The sequence below is a fragment of the Triticum dicoccoides genome, chromosome 3B (genome assembly GCF_002162155.2).
Source record: "Triticum dicoccoides isolate Atlit2015 ecotype Zavitan chromosome 3B, WEW_v2.0, whole genome shotgun sequence".
NCBI lineage: Eukaryota > Viridiplantae > Streptophyta > Magnoliopsida > Poales > Poaceae > Triticum > Triticum dicoccoides.
In genome coordinates, this window is record NC_041385.1 from 38,551,998 (window position 1) to 38,567,729 (window position 15,732).

At 46.3% G+C, this 15,732-nt stretch overlaps 1 pseudogene; it reads left to right on the top strand.

Moving 5' to 3' along the window:
• Positions 1–8,861: 8,861 nt before the first annotated feature.
• On the top strand, positions 8,862–13,667 carry LOC119274576 (annotated as a pseudogene).
• The last annotated feature ends 2,065 nt before the right edge of the window (positions 13,668–15,732 follow it).

Below are 15,732 nucleotides of genomic sequence, written 5' to 3' on the forward strand. Positions count from 1 at the left end.
CGGGCTGACGTCGGAGTAGAAGAAGGCCATGGCCGCCATTACTGCCGACTGGCAGGTCGGCAGGCAGCTGGTGGATGCCTCCTCCGACGTGCTAGCGCCACTCTCCTCTTCCTCCGTGACACCCTCCTCCTCCGCTCCACCCTCACCGGTGCATTATTGCACCATGACCACCGACAAGGCCCGTGCCCACTATATGGACATGGTGCAGGGAGCGGGAGGGCCAGTTTCGAAAGGCGCAGGCCGACGCCAACTATAACCACAACCTCTTCTAGGAGCATCTGCAGGCGGAGGAGTAGGGCACCGCCGGCAGGGCTGCCGCGCCGGACGAGGACCTAGCGGAGCAGGAAGCGCTACTTGAATCCTACCGCTCCGCCCGCGAGATACACCTCGCCCGCTGGCGATACCGGCAGCGGGTGGCGGAAGTTGCGGCCGCCTGCATGGAGTGCGATGATGAGGTGAGCGAGGCGTTGTTCCGCACCGCCGACAACGAGTAAGAGTAGTGCATGGTAGGTCATCACCATTCGTGTCCCAAAAAGGCCACCACCCCTCCCGTCCCGTCGACGCCAAGCTTGAGGGCTACATGGAGGCGGACAACTTCAATTCTTGTATAGAGGCGGCACGTGCGGGTTGCCGTTGAAGATGCCCTTAGCACCCTAGTAAGCGCCCGTGTAACTGTCTAGTATGTTTGGATGGTTTCCTAAGTTCTAGAATACATTTTTTTTGCTAAATAAAAGCCTACTACCAATTCTTTTAGTTTCCTGATAAGATTAATTAACCTACTACAATTATTGACGGAAGCAAGTCCATTATTGATGCATGCATGCAGCGCAGTTTCTACATGAAGCTTAGCTCCCAAATGCCAATATATTTTCTTGTCTACTCACAATGGATGGGCTCAAAACGCTAGGCTCCATGGCGTTTGCCCAAACGCCAAGATGCATGGCGTCTGGCAGTGCCACTTCAGCGCCAGCTAGGTTCGTATGGGCCAGGGCCAAACGCCACAAAGTCTGGCGTCTCCCATGCAAGCCAAACGTCAAGGATGTTGGCGTGACCAAAAAAAGTCAGATTTAAAATTTCTTCGCAAACGAGGTCAATTCTTGATTTTGTTAGCATAAAAGGTTAGAACATAAATTTTGTCCCTGAATTGGAGACGGAAAGATCATGTGGTTCGCCTGGATCCCCAGACTTCCAGCTTACATGCCTTGACAACAGCTACCCGCTTTTACCGAGCTCCGTGGCCAGCAGCACCGGCTTTGCAATCATCAACATCTCCTATGGGGACCACAGCTTGCGCGTCGTTGATCTAGGCAAGCTGCAACTATTACACGACGCGCCCAACAACTTCAAAAGCTGCTTACCGATCTGGAACACCTCTGCCAAACTGGGCCGCCCGTTTAAGATCTCCCCCGTCAACCTGGAACTCATCTTGTACAACTGCACGGAGAAGGTCGCGGCGGCGGCACGCTGGGAAAAAGAACTGGTGCAGGCGAAGATGGTCACAAGGAAAAGGGAGAGATTATGAGGATTTGAACTCAAGACCTCCCACCAAACAGCACATGCCGATAGCCACTACAACCAACCACTGCTTGTGTTAAGTTCTAGCGAGAAATATATAAGAAAACACAGTAGCGTACATATATATGAAATATTTTCTGAAAAAGTCTGAAAATTTTATTAACAAATGCAAACAATTCTAAAATGCCAAATAGTTTTGGAATTTGTGAACCAAATTTGAGCAATTTTATTTCGAAAGTGAACAAAATTTTGAAACACAAACAATTCCCGAACATCTTTCGAAACATGAACAATTTTTAAAATTTGTGGTTTTCTTTTTTGGGGGCTTTTGCTTGTCCCATTTTCCTTTTTATTTTTCAATTTTATTTTGATCTTAATTCTATTTTAAAAAAAATCAAGAACTGTTTTTAAATGGTGAACCTTTTCTTAAATCCATGAACTTTCAACATCGTATACAAGTTATGACACATCCAGTTATTTGTCGACCTTTTTCTGTCGAGAAAACTTCAAAAAATGCAAAATTTGTAGAAACACGAAACAACTTGACATGGTGCCTTGAATTGGTCATATAAGGCCATGCAAAAAATTGGGGCCATTTCAAGCTTGTCGAGAAATAATGTGCTCTCAAACGGAGCCTTCTGGGCTACCCTGACACCCTCTGTTGAACATGGTCTAGTTTTAGACATCCTTGAGACGACCCTAAATTTTGTCGGAAGGTGGGCATGCCCATGCTAGGCGTCCATGTTAGATTTGAATTATTTTTGACACCGTATGCAAGTTGCGACATGTCCTACCATTTATAGGCCTTTTTTGACCAAGAAAACTCCAGAAAAATACAAAATTTGTTGAAAACCAAAACAACGCGGCATGGTGGCTTGAATTGGTCATACAAGGTCATGAAAAAAGTTGAGGCAATTTCAGGGATGTCGAGAAACAACGTGCTCTCAAACGGAACCTTCATACCCGGACAGCCTCCATTGAATATGGTATAGTTTTGGACATCCGAAACGACCCCTAGTTTTGCAGGTAGGTGGGCATGCCCATGGTAGGCACACATGTCAGCTTTGAATGATTTCTGACATCCTATGCAAGTTGCGACATGTCCGGCTGTTTATCGGCCATTCCTTACGAGAGAACTCTAAAAAATGCAAAATTTGTCGAAAACTAAAACAAGTTGGCATGCTACCTTTAATTGTTCATATAAGCTCACAGAAAAACCGGGTCATTTGACAGTTGCTAAAAAAAGTGTTCTCAAACGGACTCTTCTGGCCTACTTGAAAACCCTCCGTTGAACATGGTCTATTTCTGTACATGCATGAAATAATCCCAACTTTTCTAGTAGTTAGCCATGCCCTTGGTAGGCATCATTCTAGGTTTAGACGAATTCAGACACCATATGCAAATTGCGTCAGTCCGGCCATTTATCGACCATTTTCATCGAGTAAACTCCAGAAAATGCAAAAATTTCTGCTACAAAGTCCACAGGTTGAAAAAAGGTTTATCAATTTCAGAAAAGTACACCATTTTCCTTCCTATGTACACTGAAACAAATGTACACCGATAAATCAACACCACCCAATCACATCCATTTAATTAAATCCTTCACCTAAGATGGATGTAATCTAACGTGAATCTGTTATTAGCAAATAACCAGGAGGACGCCTCGCCTGCGGAACAAAGTTCAGTGCGCCGCTCACATAGACACTAATCACGACCCCTAAAAATAATAAACTAATCACGGTGCATCCTATCCTGGTCAACGAAAAATCAGTAGCCCATCTCCCATGGCCACGCACGGCTCGAGGTATTCAAATTGTTTGGGTGAAATGTACGTGAAAGGAATATTGATTTATGAAGAATGATATTTCAAATTATGTATGCTAAGAATTAGGAGGTACTTTATACTTCGTGTGAAATTTCAAGTTTTCAATAGGGTTAACCTATTATTTTTAGGGAAGATTATCCTATATATGATTACATGTGTTAGCTGAGAAATTCAAAAAAGTTCATCGACTTGAAAAAAGGTTGAAGAATTTTTTAAAAAGTTAAAAATTTTGAAATTTATTTCATGAAATTGATAAAAGTTTGCGATATTGAAAAATATTCATTCATATGAAAAAACATCACAGATTCAAAAGATAATTTCACGGATTTTAAAAAAAGTTCACGAATTTAAGAAAATTAAAAAAATATAAAAATAAGAAGAAATAAATAAAAAAACCAAAGAAAAAAGGCAAAAAGAAAAACAGACAGATAAGATGCACAACACGACGTATAAAAGAAGAAGCCAGGCACAACAAGGGCGCTGTCCTAGTTGGTTACTGCTGGTAGAGATAAACCAAGAGGTCGGGTGTTTGATACTGCTCACCCACTTATTTTTTGAAGCTTAAAAAACAATAAAATAATAAATGGGCCAGGCCCAGGATGTAGGGGGGACGTGCGCCAGTTGTCTGATGGGCCGATGGATCTGCTATGTACGTATACATTATAGCTCATATGCGTCACATACGGAGGTGTTATACGGTTTGTGGAGGTGGGTGTACCGAAGCATGGCTCTTAAGAAGTTACTTTTTTCTACCCTGGCCAAGTTGCACAACGCAGTGGCTAACGTTAGAATAACAAGGAGATGAGGTGCAGGGGGCCCGACAATCATTCTTTCACGTACCCGTCTGGCTCGACGCACACTGGCTTGGCGTTTCCCGCCCGGGCTGGAGCTGTGGAAAAGTAGTACTAGTATGCATCTACCCGAGAGCTCACGGCATCCCAGACTGAGACTATTCACACGTTCCATAATTTCGACATATCTGAAAGGGCAGTAATCTGCGCCGGTGCGCCGGCCGAAACTGCCGCCCGATTTACCTGTGTATTAACCGTCAGATCTAATCCTCATCAAGTCAACGCAGCTCATCTCTTTCCTCCCGCTGGTGTACACATCTAGCCGCCATGGATGAGCGAGGCACCCAGACTTGAAGCACCACCGGGCTTGGCAGCCCCCGGCCCCGGTCACCGCCCTCGCCACCGGTTGCCGCCCTCGCCGCCGGTTGCCGCCCTCGCCGCCGGTGGCCACCTGTGTTTCATGCTGGCTCGGCGCATGCATGCAGCGTGTGCGCCGGTTGCAGCTCCCCCGGCGATGGTCACAACTCCGCTGTGACGGTCGGAGCTGTGGCGACGAAGATCACCGGACGCGCGCCCTCGAAGACGAGCTCACGTCTGAACCGAGGCAAGGCTTGAACCGTCGCACACCCTCTGTGTTGCAAACGTTGTTAAAAAAGCTTCAACCCCAGGATGGAAAAGCTTCAAGCCCTAGATGGAAAAGCTTCAACTGGCACTGCGATTCACGAGGAGATACAACCGCTGACGCAAAATGCTTCAACCTTAGATGAAAAAAGTTTCAACCAGATGACAGAGAGAGCTTTAACCAAGGGCTGCTCAAAACAAAAAAAGTTTCAATCGTTTACACAAAAGCTTCAACCGTGGACGGAAAAAGCTTCAACCGTGTATGAAAAAGTTTCAATCGTTAAGAAAGGAATCTCCAACCTGACACTGCAACCAGAGAAAAGTTATGTGTTGTAGCAAAATGTGACGCCGGTCGTAGCAAAATGCTATGCCGATTGTAGCAAAATCTATGCCGGTTGAAGCATGTAGCAAAACTGCAGCATTTTATCATCTTCTTCCACCTCCAGCCGTCGTTGGTTGAAGCTTTTTTTTTTTTTGCATCGGTGGTAGCAAAACGCGACGCCGATTGTAGCTGATGGGATGCCGGTTGTAGCAAAATGTGACACTGGTTGTAGCACGTAGCACAAAACACGACGTCTGCGGTTGTTACTCGGAACAACGCCGCCGTCCTTGCAGCTCGCCGTCACCATGCTCGCCATCCATGATGGCAGCTCTCCTGGGCACCGGTTGCAGCAGGAAACAACGCGGTTCCAGCTTCCGCCGAGGACGGCGAGCAAGGACGGCAAACGGTGACGAGGACGGCCGGTGCCGGTGGCCACCGGCGATGAGGACGGCCGGCGGGGACGGCGAATGGCGACGAGGACGGCCAACTGAGGTAGGGACCGGCGAGATGAAAGAGAGAGAGGAAACAGCACAGCCGCGTGGGGCGTTTAATGGCGAGCGATTGGTGGGCCCCGTCAGCCTCGTGTCCCATCCACGCGGAAAAGCCTGGCCATACGATGGGAGGGGATCGCACGGGTCGCGCGCGACCGGCCGAGTGGTTCGGCCGGCGCCCCGACCCCAAACGTTTTGCCCCAGGTCTTTCCTTTCCTTGCCCCGTCAATTGGGGAATCGAAAAGGAATTCCAATGGGTGGACGTACCAAGACTGGCAAGGACTTCATTGCCCCATATACTAGTAGTATCATTCATTCTACAGCAACAATATTCTCTCCTGTATCTCCCCACAGCCCATGCATGACCATCGATTCAGTTTGCCTGACCCCCCTTGAGCTTGTTGCTGCGACAAATTGCAAGTCCTTATATGAACTGATGCCTTCAAGCTGCTGGTTCTTAGTCTTCGTTTGGGTTTGGCTGCTGCCACTCGCGCTTGCGGCGGCCGAGCAGCAGCAAGTGGGAGGCTGCTTGGCCAAGAGGTGCGGCGACCTCACAGTGTCCGATCCATTCTGGATCGCTGACAGGGAGGATGGAAGATCGTGTGGTTCCTTGGATTTTGTCGTTGATTGTTTCAACGACAGTATTCCAATTCTCCGGACCTCTGGGTTCACTGGCTTTACAATCATAAACATCTCCTACGAGGAACGCAATCTGCGTGCCGTTGATGTGCAGAAGGAGATTGGCTTCAACGTCTCCAAGAGCAGCTGTCAGTTCCCGAGATGGAACACCTCCGGCAAGCTTGGACTCCCGTTTAAGCTCAACCCCTCCAACCGAAACCTCATCTTCTACAACTGCACGGAAACAGCAGCTCATCGGAACAGGGCGCTGGTGAAGATGAGATGTGTGGACGCGGCCAACGCATATGTTCGCTCGGGAGTGCGCTACGACGCGACCGGGGACTATGCCGGCTACGCTCTAGAGAGTTGCGATGCTATCGTCGTGCCGGTGCTACGCTCGTCCAGCTCAACGAACACGGGCCACTACAAGCAGCTCATCAGGGATGGCTTCCTCATGACATGGGATTTGCCACTTCTCCCTGCACCTGTACCTGTCCCTACGCCTGCGCCTGCACGTAAGTTCACCCGCCGAATCATCTTTCAAGTTTTAATCAAGTTTTGTAGCTAAGCTAGGACGTTCAGTACCTGTTTGTACTACGTGGCAAGCATGGAAACTAGTGCATCATTAGAAGTTCGGTAACAAGTTGAACTGGGTGTGGTGCAGAACAACAAGTGGCTTCTATTACCAAGATCGATTCTGGTCTGAAGTCTGAATTTCTCAGCTCTGCCTAATCTGAACTCTCAACACTTAACTGATCTGAACTTGAAGTCAGAAAACTGAACTTCTCAAGTCTGCACTACGCCCAAACAAGCCACCATGGGCTTGTTTACTGGTCCAGTAACAGGCCAATAGCAAATTAATGGACATTTTCGAAATTCGCATGCTGATGACCCAGCTCAGAGCTCACACATGGGATGCTAGCTATGGCTCCCAGACTCCCCAGACATTTCTACCTCGTTAGAATGAGCTAGATTGCCCTTCAACAACAAAAAAAGTAATGTCATGGCATATTCTTTACTACTACGAAAACACTTGGATAATTGGTAGTAAAAAATGTTTAGCTCACATCATACACAATTAGCGTTCTCTTTAGGATATATCAATTGATGCAAAGCCCGGAGATAGTTTGGACTTCTTTCAATAAAAAAAGGGTGATCCAAAGGATAATTTTGTCTTGGAATCTGAACACCAACTGGCAGAATTTTTTGGAAGGAATCCAATCTTTAGATTCCAATATGTCCTATAGAAAAAAAAAATCTTGAAGACTAAAATCCTACAAAACCTAATTTACTACATAATTCTAATGCTCAAAATTACACAACAAAGCTACTAGCTGATGAAAACTTGAAATACAAAGGCAGTTTCCAGAGCACAGAGATAAACTATATATTGTGAAAAATGCGATAATTGTCTTTGTTGAGCGATATCTCTGTTCTGTAGAACATGGAGTGGAATAGTGCATTCGGTCAAGCTTTAGTCCACGGCAGGTGTCACATCGCAAAAATAGATAGACTAATCAATGATTTTGATGTCACCGGAAAATTGACAAGTGGACGACAACAATACTTTGACCAACTCCGCATTTTTTTCCTTCTCGTCTCTCTCATTGGTTTGGAAAAGGGATCTTCATCTCTAGTTTGCACACTGGTAAGTACTTCCTCCGTTTCTTTTTAGTCTGTATATAAAATTTGGTCAAAGTCAAACTTAGTTAACTTTGACCAAGTTTATAGAGAAAAATACCAAGATTCACAATATGAAATCAATATTGTTAGATGCATCATGAAATTAATTTTCATACCATATAATTTTAGTATTGTAGGTGTTTATATTTTTTCCTACAAAGCTGGTCAGACTTTATAAAGTTTGACTTTGACCAAATCTTATATGCAGACTAAAAAAACAGAGGGAGTACCTTGCAAGAAGATGTATCCGTTTCATGTCCAGCAGCTGCCATGCTTCTGCTCAGTGCTCACTACCCTCCTCTCTAGCACCCCCCGTCATGCGGCGGCGTTGATGCTTCGTCGTCGTCGTTGTTGTTGTCGTCATGCGGTACCTTGCAAGAACAATGATACGATGATGCTTCGTCGTCGTTGTCGTCGACGCCCTGCGAGCCAGCGTCATGCGGAGGCCTCCTGGTCATGTCAGCCAGCGATGGCGCCTCGAACATGGTGGACCTGGCGCCGCGCCGTGTGCTCTCGTCCAGATAAAACCATGCATCCCCCGTATTTGGTTGGATAGGCTGCCTCGTACTGGATGGATGCAGAATCACTCGCGAAAGAATAATCCACGCGTGATGATCCATTTCCCAGTGTATTATTTATGATAGATACGCTACGAACACAACGAGACTGCCTCTCAGGTCGTCGGTAACGACCAAAGAAAAGAATGGAGGACGAGGAATGGTTGGTGTTGTTTTCCCGGAGCAGTAGGTAGGTAGGAGGCGTTCAAACCCAAACCCGGACTGACGACTGACGACCTTCCCTCCGGTCACTGGCAATCGGGCCATGTCGACCGACCTGGCGGGTGAGCACCCCACTCCCGGCGAGTGCCGTGGTGATGTCCATTTCAGTCAAACTTCGGTGACCACGAACAGTCCACACATCCGGCAATTAATCATGCATCCATGCCCCGTCTCCCGTGTGTACTTCTTCAATCTCCGCCTTCAGGAGCAAACCCCACCCTCCCCCCTAGCCGTTAGCCTCTTCAATCTTCCATTCTGTTGTATCAAGATCGACTGATGCATCCGTTTCGTGTCCCGGTGGCCGCCGCCGTGCTCTGCGCAGCCACAGTACTGCTAAGTGCTGTTCTTGCCACCCACGCCCTAAGCACCACCGAGCCCCCGACGTCGCGTTCATCGTCCGCCTCCTGCGACCCGGCGATGTGTGGGGGCCTGCGCATCGAGTACCCGTTCTGGCTCGGCGGCACGCACCCGCCAGAGTGCGGCTACCGCGCCTTCCAGGTCACGTGCGACCGCAACAGCACAGCCTCCCTCAAGAACTCCCTCTGGACGAACCAGATCCTGGAGATCAATTACGGAGACAACAACGGCACCTTCCGGATCACCAACGCCCAGCTCGCCGATGGCACCTGCGACATCGAGCTCCGCGTGAACGCCTCCTCCGACCTCAGCCTCGCGCCATTCACCATCAGCGCGGCTAACCGGCAGCTCTTCTTCCTCTACAACTGCACCGACCAGCAGGCGCGGCAGCCGCCGCCCACGTGAGCGCACGTGAACTGCGCAAACGAGTCGCTCAACAATTCGTTCGCGTTGCTCGCCGGCGGCTACAAGCCCGAAGACAAATGGGAGCCGGTGCCGGGGAGCTGTACTGTGTCGATGATGCCGGTGTTGGGGTACCCTGGGGCGACCGGGGCGGACTACCGGCGGCTGATGAAGAGTGGGTTTCTTCTCGAGTACACGGCTGACGATTGCAGGGCGTGCGAGGAGAGTGGAGGGCTTGGCCGGATTGACACCACCTACGATATCCTGGGGTGCCGCTGCTCTGACGGCGTGTCCGACCTCATCATCTGTCGTAGTTCAGGTAACTCTAGCGGCAGGATATCAATCCCAGGTTTAATGAATTTTTAATTTTTTTTCAAATAAAGAATTTAAATTTAGTACTGCATGTATATTCATACATTTTGTACTTCCTCCATTTCACTATGTAGTGCACCCTTAACCAACGAGACCGATCAGTGGTAAATTTTTTGCTCCCGCTGCAGTCGGTCTCGTTGGTTAAATTTGTGGTCAAATTTATATCTGGGGAAGCGCGAGCGCACTACATTATGGAATGGAGGGAGTATGATTCAACCAGTTTAGGCCGTGAGGTTTCGTTGGCTAATTACTCCCCCTCAAGAACAAATACTAGAATTATGATATTGGTAAACTTTTTTAAGATTGTCTGTCCGCAATTTAAATATAACATTCCATCAGAATTTGATAGAATTTTTCTTTTCTTTTTTTCAAATAATTACAGAATTTATGAAATTTCGGTCATTTCGGCGAGGTGCGAAATGTTTCTCTAATTAAAATTTTAATCTAACAATTAACTCTCGCTTATGTCTTTGTCAAAAAATTGGTAAAGTTGACGAAATATCAATCTTCCGCACATTTGATTTCTTTTCCTTCTATTTTCCTATGTGATTATCTAGTTGGCAGTTTACATTTCTCACCAAAATATATCTTCTTCTTCCTTCTTTCTGCCCACCAATCGTCTGATGGTAGGGGTTCTGATGGTATGTGGATCCATCTTTGACGCTTGTTACCTGTCCACTAGGGAATTTAGTCTAGTTCAGTGTTCAACCACAGTTGGATGCTTATCATTTTTCTCCCCACCAAAATCCTTTGTATTTGGTCAGAGTTTAGGGCTTACATGGGCAGCATGTGTGCGGGGACATCCATATCGTGTATTCTTTGTGGCTCTGCGCCGGGTACCTGCCCGAGTGTGGCTACCATACCTTCCAGTTCACCCGCGACAGCACAGACAAGGCCTCTCTCTGGATGAGATCCTCGTCATCTCCTACCCAGAAAACTCCATCCGTGTCACCAACCTCTAGCTCTCCAACAGCGTGTGCGATATAGAACTCCACGTGGACACCTCTTCTGATATTGGCATTCGCATCAGCGCTGCCAACCAGGAGCTCTTCTTTCTCTACTACAGCCCCTGCATGTGCGACCACCTCCGCTTACATAGGAACCCACAAACCATCCCAGTTGGTCCAACACCGTTCGCTCAATAACTCATTTCTGTGGCTTGCTGCGGCGTACAAGCCATGTGACATTTGAAGGCTGATTCAGGGAACTGTACCTTTCTGATGATGCCAGTGTTGGGGTACGAAGGGGTGTGATGAAGTTAGGTTTCTTCTTGAGTGCATGGCCGGCGGCTGCAAAGTGGACATGGAGAATTTGCAAGATCAATATCGCCTATGATATCTTCAAGTGACACTGCTCCAGCAGCGTGTCTTTGTCCATCATCTATGGGCAGAGTTCACCTATATAATAGAGACAGTGAGCTTGATCGTAAAAAAAGATACACCGCTTTAGTTTTTAAGTAGTCTTCGATTTTGGCGCACTAAGTTGAGGGGACTTACAAGAAAAATGAACACAACATGCACATACCTACTAGCTGTAAATGTTTCCTTTTATCTCCTAGTGTGGCTGCTGTTTTTCAGTTAAGGGGTATGATCGTTGTTTTACGGTGTTTTGTAGCAGCATTTTAAGCTCTTGTGCATAAGTTGCAGCGTTGAATATGGCGCATGGAAAAGGTTTGGGTTGAGATTGTAATATCTGATTGAACCTTTTGGGTCGATCACAAAACTATGGCTTATCAGATTCACTGAATAAATGAAATTGGGGGCAGAAGCTCCTCAGGAAATGCATGCGCATACCTGCTATACACTATGGATACTAAAATGCCTGACTAGTGTAAACTCAACATAACGCATGCCTCCAGTCTAGTTCTGTAGCATAAACAAATATTCTTCAGTTTTTCCACACTATGGTTCATGCTGCTCGTAAATAGGATTTGCAGGAAAATTAACAGAGCACGCATGTTCCTGCTAATTGCCATGTAGATTGAAATGTACCATCCAATGCATCAGTTTATGTGATCGCTCATATTGGCTACTAAATCTACACAGGCCTACAACTTTTTATTTGTCGATCCTGTATTTGATCAACATAGCTACTCTATCAAAAGGAAGTAAGATATATAGCCCATGTTCTATTGTTCTTCACATGCAATGCATTTTTATTTTTTTACTTCATGGGCACAATACTGAAGATCCATACACGATGCTATTCATTTTCTTTTGAAAAACAACCAATGTAGTACTGTTGGATAAAATTGCTTTTACTCATAAATGTTATATATGTGTTATATTCCAGGTAGCAAGAGGACTAGCAAGATTATTCTAATAGGTATGCTCACACTTTTGCCATTTTCTCATGTGTAATGAATTAAATATTAGTAGTTCACTAGCTGTGATTTCTATGTTGAAATACTACCTTAAAAATCTATCATCTATGTAATCATTGGAAATTGATTCTGGAATTAAAACTTGAAAACAAGCAACTCTCACTTGAGAAATTTAAACTATTGATGGTCTTAGAAATCTGCTTCAATCTCAGCTGTGACATCAGCCGCTGGAGCCTTGCTCTTTACATGTATTTATGTCCTGGTATGGCGCAAAAAAGGGAAAAGACTAAGGTTTCTCCTTTGCAAGAAGACTAGCAGCAACACCGAGAAGAATTATGAGGCCATGATAGTATCGTACGGATCCCTAGCTCCAAAAAGATACATGTATTCAGAGGTAATGAAGATAACATCTTCTTGCAGGGATCAGCTTGGAAAAGGAGGTTATGGTGTTGTTTTCAAAGGAAGACTGCATGATGGTAGTCTGGTCGCAGTAAAATTCTTGCATGACTGCAAAGGAAATGGGGACGAGTTTGTTAATGAAGTTATGAGCATTGGCAGAACCTCTCATGTTAATGTTGTTAGCTTATATGGGTTTTGTTTGGAGGGATCAAAGCGAGCTCTTATATATGAGTACATGCCCAACGGTTCCTTGGATAAGTACATTTATTCAGAGCACCCCAAAGAAATTTTAGGATGGGAGAGGCTTTATGGGATAGCAATAGGGATTGCTCGTGGCCTCGAATACTTGCACCATAGCTGTAATACACGTATCGTCCATTTCGATATCAAGCCCCAAAATATCCTTCTAGACAAATATTTTAGCCCAAAGATTGCTGATTTTGGTCTAGCTAAATTGTGTCATACAAAAGAGAGCAAGGTTTCAATGACTGGTACTAGAGGAACAATTGGATTCATCGCCCCAGAAGTCCACTCGCGAACCTTTGGAGTGGTTTCAACAAAATCGGATGTTTATAGTTATGGAATGATGCTTCTAGAGATGGTTGGAGGTAGGAGAAACGTAAAATCAATTGTTGCAAAATCCAGCGAAAAATATTTTCCAGATTGGATTTATGACCACTATGCGCAAGATGATGGACTAAAAGCATGTGAAGTCACATCAGAAATTGAGGATATCGCAAGAAAGATGACCTTAATAGGCTTGTGGTGCGTACAAATATTGCCTGCATATCGCCCTACCATAACAAAAGTTCTAGAAATGTTCGAGAGAAGCTCAGATGACATGGACATGCCACCGAAGCAAAACTTCTCTGGATTGCTGTAATATTTCTCCCTTTATTTTTCTGTGCAACTATTATTATTATAGAATAATAACTTGACCTATGCACTTATCTCTCATTGCAGTGAAAGTTCAGCTCACAATATGGATGTACAAAGTTCAAGTTCTACCAGATCAGAGGAGAACAGCCTTGTAAATTCAAAAATCCTACAACAATCGCCAACTCTTTGAGCAGATAAGCCTTGTGAATCAAAGAACCTACATTCATTTCCAACACTGTGAGATGGTGGCCCTGTACTAGAGTACATTCAGAAATTGAACAAGCGCAACAAAATTCTGCATTGTACTAGAACATACTCCATGTATGCATTTTTTTGACAAAGGGTGGATTTTATTAACTCAAAATGAGCATCAAGAGGATACAACACTATGAGCACACACCCGACCTCTGCATAACAATGATGTACACAGCCAACACCGACACACACAAAAACACCGACAACTAGCAAAGTCATAATGACCAAAGCTATATGTAGGCGAGAAAAAAAAAGACAAAGCGATCAAATCCGCGACCGACAAACTATAGCAAAAACCGTATCCGCACCAACCATCTCATGACTTCACGCAGACTACAAAATTCTTCAAGAGCAACGCCTTCGGGAAGGGAGCGACGCTGACGCAACCGCCGTCACTGGATCCAACCATCAAGGCCAGAATCTAAGTTTTCACCCTGAAGAATCAGTCCGAGGATATTAGAGTAATGCCTTCAACAAGCTAACAACGGAAAAAAAACACCATCATTGTCAGGTCAAATCTAGGTTTTCACCCCGAAACTCGAGACTGAGTGCATGTAGCACTAACATCGAAGTCACTAATGTGTTGTCGCCACCACTTATGCACGATCCTAGCAGCTACATCAAAATGGACACCGCTTCACAACCATCCCTTTGCGTCAAGTCTTGGACCATAGTTTGCATCTCACCGCTAAAGTGAACCATCGGATCTGAAGAAATCAACACTCTCCGAAGATCTTTCGGTAACCATCGTCTACATGGAGCCATAGGCGGTCGCTGTAGCCATCGCCATCTTGATCACCACACCGCCATCCACGTCCGCTGCTGCACCAACATGGAGAGAAGGAGACCCGGCATGGAGGCCACAACCGCCGAAGCGAGGAAGCCAGATCTGACCGAGAACAACGCGATCCAGCCATCCCACGGCTGTGGTGGTCAACGTAGGACAAGGAGCATGCGTCGGCCAATTGTGATGTATGTGGCGTTCACCATTGTGATGTTATATGCCAATCCATAGCAAGCAGATTAAATCATGGAAGCGGAAGGCGCATACTTACTTGCTGCTCTCCGTAGATTGTATCCACTCAATCAAGTAGCGCCGGGCTTTTCCTCGACGCGCTCAGAACCTCACCGGTGACCACTGCCCAACTCCGTGCGCGTATTCCTCTCCCTCCGCTGGCGAACCGAGGGTTTGTGCCGCTTCTCAGACAACATCGCTTCCGCGACCCCTTGTTCGCCGCCGCCAATGCCGAGCGATTTCACCTGTGGCGGCCCGATACATTTAAAAGTTGATGCAAGGTAACTGGGCAAAAGGTCATCAACGAATAAACTATGTGAGATGGACAAAAATGGTAGAACCATAACAAAGGTATGAAATAAACACCTACGACTACGTCACCACCCGCCTTCAATAAGATAACATGCTTGTGTGTTTCGTTGTGTCCAGCCTGAGACGACCGAGACATCGATTTTCGATCTCGATGGACGGGGACAACCAATGAAAGTTGAAACAACGGCACAAGGACGGCACTACCAGGTCTAGCCATAAAAAACCAGATCACGGATTTTTCACCCCCGCCATAGAGTGGTGTGTTCTAGCCACCATATGGGCAACATGTCTCCCGAAAGCCGTGTCACCCATTACTGCGCGTAGAACTACCATGGTTTTCACTAGAGATAACTGCAAGCCAAACTTGGAACTATTTGCGGCCATGCACCAACTCAAGACCACATCAAACATTAGACTCAATTGGTAGTCATCCACTTCTTGAGACCAGTCTCCACACATCTCGATGAAAGGGAGTGCCCGGGATACACACACTTATCCAGATATTGTCATGGGCATGCCATTGATGTGACTACAAATGAGAGCACTTGAGCCTCGCCGACGCATCACTACTACGTGACCATACGTCTCATGGAGCCAACTAGTTGACTGCTTCCCAAGGATGAGTGCCCCCTCCCTCCCACAATAGGAGGAATGGTGTCAACATAAGTTATGATGGGCCCATTTCCAGCCTAAGACCCCCCCCCCACGTCATTGGAAAGAATCCAGTCACACCACACATTCACCTGTTGCCATCGAAGCTCGAGTCAACCATA